This window comes from Ictidomys tridecemlineatus, chromosome 1 (assembly GCF_052094955.1).
Source record: "Ictidomys tridecemlineatus isolate mIctTri1 chromosome 1, mIctTri1.hap1, whole genome shotgun sequence".
Taxonomy (NCBI): Eukaryota; Metazoa; Chordata; class Mammalia; order Rodentia; family Sciuridae; genus Ictidomys; species Ictidomys tridecemlineatus.
In genome coordinates, this window is record NC_135477.1 from 161,625,595 (window position 1) to 161,629,716 (window position 4,122).

The 4,122-nt window shown below is 42.4% G+C and overlaps 1 pseudogene; it reads left to right on the top strand.

Moving 5' to 3' along the window:
• The first annotated feature begins 516 nt into the window (after nt 1-516).
• Nucleotides 517-2,443, top strand: LOC101957662 (protein yippee-like 5; annotated as a pseudogene).
• Nucleotides 2,444-4,122: the final 1,679 nt, after the last annotated feature.

Here is a 4,122-nt window from a genome sequence, read left to right on the forward strand (position 1 = left end):
CTCTCCGGTCACTCCCCTGCTCACACTCTGCTGGACCCAACAATCTTTGTCTCTGGCAATCTCTGCTACTACACCTGCATCTCAGCACCAGGCTGCACCAGCACAGACCCCAGAGCCATGCTCCTGGCCTGTTGCCTACTCATCTGTGTCAGGTATGAACATCTCTTTCCATCTTGGCAAATCTTTTTGCTTCCTGGACATCCTGAGATCCCTTGTTTCTGATTTTCCCAGGAGTGCACTGTTGACATCATGGGAAGGGTGAGGAGCCCTGGAACCCACTTCTGAGTTCCAAGCTCAGCACCTGCACTCACTGTGAGGTGCTGGCCAGGTCCCATTACCTCTCTGAGGTCAGTTTCTATCTATACTTGACAAAGATGGGCTGGCTGCTTTTTGAAGCCTTTCTAAACCTAACGGGCCTCTTTGATCTGAAACTCAGACGTTCTCATTTTAATTCTTGCAAAAATCTGTCCCTCATTCGGTGGATCAGAGAGTGTGGGATTCTGGAAACTGATAGAACAAATACTTGATCTTTTTTGCTCACTGGAAGATTTAACAAGACAAGTCTCTAAGACTCCATGTACTTAAAAATAAAATGGGAAGATTATAATTTCAAAATTATAGGGTCACTCTGATTAAGTGATATCTTCATATATGTTTAGTCTAGAGCTAGTGCATATGCTCTAAATAAGTGGTAGCAATATTATTTTAATTTTAAAAACCCATCACACTAAATTATGTAATCCCTAGAGTCTGTGTGTCCCCTCTTAGGTTCTTTAAGCATCTACAATTTTGCTTATAAAGAACAATAGTTTTAAGGTACCATCAGGGGCAGGGCCTGAGGATTTGTAGCCTAGAACTTGATAGTAGATTAGATTCCTAGGAGAGGTCAAGGCCTCAGAGAGATATCTCCTCCATCTCTCAGCTTCCAGCCATCGAAGGAAGAGACGGGGTTGTGTTTGGAATAGGATTTAGAGAGATGTTGTTAACCCAATTTCCTCCTGTAGATACTGTGTGGTCATTGGCAATATTTCTATCTCGTGCTCTCAGATGCTCCTTAAGGGGCTTCACGTGGAAGGGAAGAGGCAGGTACCTGCGGGGCTTCGTCCCAGCTGAAGAGCAAAGAGCCGCTGGCACGCCGGTCAGAGTTTTTTAGAACTTCAGCTATCAAAATGGGCAGAATTTTCCTTGATCATATTGGTGGTACCTGTCTGTTTTCTTGTGAAAACTGTGACACGATCCTGACTAACAGCTCAGAACTCAGCTTCACTCGGTTCTCAGGTGCCACCGGTAGAGCATTTAACAAGGTAGTTAACCTACAGTACCGTGAAGTTCAAGATCCAGTCATGCTCACTGGCCGCCACATAGTTCAAGATGTGAGCTGCAGGGGCTGGGGATGTGGCTCAAGTGGTATCGTGCTCGCCTGGAATGCGTGTGGCCTGAGTTCGATCCTCAGCACCACATACCAACAAAGATGTTGTGTCCGCCGAAAAACTAAAAAATAAATATTAAAAAAAAAAAAGATGTGAGCTGCAAAAGCTGCAATAGCAAACTGGGATGGATTCATAATTCAGTTTGCTACTGAAGACAGCCAGCCTTATAAGGAAGGCCATGTGATCCTGGAACGTGCTCTAGTTCGAGAGTGTAAAGGCTTTAAGGAGCACGTACCATCTGATAACTCTTGAAGAAAAAGAGATAAATCTATCTTTTCCCAGGTCTCCTTCACTGAAAACAAAAATCTACTTACATACACTATCACCTTAGCATCAGAGTTGGATTCATGAACTGTGGAACAAGAGGTTGTGAGAATCTAAGATGGAACCTTTCTTTTCTTTTCTTTTTTTTAATTTTGTATTTTCCATCCAACAGCAGTGTGTAGAGAGAACATTATGCAGTTGCTGTTAATTTTTTTCCCTATGTTTACATCTTGAGGCAGAAGAGTCTGTGCAGCTAAATGGTGGACTATGGGAGGAAAAAAATTGGGGCTATTAGAGTTAAAAAAAAGTGTGTTTTATGTAATTTTTGAATGGCGATATATCAAGACCATGTTTTTTAAACTTATTTGGGCTTCATTTTAAAGGCTTTAAAACAAAACAAAACAAAACAAAACAAAAAACAGTTATTTCACTTGATTTGCTAGCTTCAGAGAAGAGATCCTAATCTGTTCCCAGCGCTAAAGGCTCAGTGTTAGCAAGGCTTGTGCTGGGCCGTGTGGTGTGCCATATTCTTGTTGGAGATGAACTGTAGCACCAGAGCTCATTCTTCCTTGTCAATCTTGTGACCCAAAGATGTCACTATTCCAAGTTACTTGTTACCACATAACTGGTGGTTTATGATTGGAACCTTTTTCTGAAATGGGACAGAATTGCTTGGTTGTCTTTTTCCATGTAACTTAAGCATAGTAATATAAATACAGTAATAGTTGGAAAGAAAAAAAAAAAAGAAATCCTGTGATGTACCCTGAAAGGCCCTTTCCTGAGGCCCAGCAGCCTGCTCAGCCCCAGGAGGTGGAGTCTCTGCTAATGAAGATGCATTTGTAGTCACCCTATAACTGGGGCTTGTTGTGGGACCTGTCAGAACCAAGGCAGCACAGACCCAGCTCTGGGAGCCACTCAACACAAACCCTGGTCAGATTTCAACTCTAAACCCAAACAGGAAGATGTCCAGAATCCAGAGACTTCCTTCCTGGCCAGCTTCTTGAATTCAGCCTTCCCATTTGGGCAATCAGAAAGCCAGCCAGTGCTCCCAACCCCTCCCTTTTCCTTCCCTCTGATTGACTTGCTTTTATTTCATGAAAGGCCCCTATCCATGAAGGTTTGGCTATTAAAGACTTGGTTTTATATTTTGTTTGTTTGTTTGTTTTTGTTTTGTTTTTGGTACCAGGGATTGAACACAGGGACACTTAAGCTCTGTGCCACATCCTCAGCCCTTTTTATTTCTTATTTTGAGACACAGTCTCAGATGACTTGCTTAGGGCCTCTCTTAGTTGCTGAAGCTGGCCTTGAACTTGTGATCCTCCTGCCTCAGGCTCCCAAGCTGCTGAGATTACAGGCATGTGCCACTGCCCCTGAGGTTTTATATTTCTATTTTTAAAAAATATACTATTTGTGGCAGGCAGTATAATGGCTTCCCCAAGATGTGCACATCCTAATCCTCAGAGCCTTATGTGGCTTGTAACAGTTAAGGCTGAAGACAGAATTAACTTGCTGGTCTACTGACCTTAAATTTGGGAGCATGTTCTAGGTTATTCATTCAGGTGGGCCCAGTATAATGACAAGTGGAACAGGGACTCAGAAGGGAAAACCAGAGATGACAGCATTTGTCCGGTGTTGCTGGCTTTGAAGATGGAGAAATAGGGCCATGAGTCAAGGAAAATGGGGGCTTTCTAGAAGCTGGAAAAGGCAAGAAACATTTTCCTTAAGCCCCTAGAGGGAATAAAGCTCTGCTGATCTTGATTTTAGCTCAGGAGTCCCATTTCAGATATTTCACTTCCACAACTATAAGATAGTAAATTAATGTTGTTTTAGCCACCAAGTTTGTGGTAATTTGCTACAGTAGCAACAAGAAACTAATAACACTGTTCATGATGACAACTATTTATTGAGTTTCTATTATATGCAGGGCACTGTGTTCTAAAGGCTTCATGTACTTTATTATCTCTTTTAATACTCATAATGGCCCTACAAGGCAAGTGCTCTCACTCTCATTTGTGACTGAAGAAAATGGGGATCAGGGAAATTTGTGATTTGGCTAAGGTTATGTAGCTAGTTTGTGATGGAGCAGAGATTCAAAGTCTGGCAGCCACAGCTTAAAACCCATGATCCATCCATTCACTGGGCTCACCTGCCCTTCTCTAGCTACCTCCTTAGAGAATTTCTATTTTTAGAGGTCAGACACTAGTGTTCTTGGTTACCTCATTAATATGGTGAGTCCAGTTGTTCTCTGGGAGGCTTAATTTTTCAACCTGCAAGAAGCTGGTAATGGTGTGCACTGGGTGCCATTTTGGGGCTATGAGAAGGACTAAACCAGAATGTGGGTGGGAAGAGGCTCTGTGAATTGTGAAGTGCTCTCTCCATGTGAGAGATTCAGAATAAATTTTTATCCAAACTATTAAAAATTTCCTAA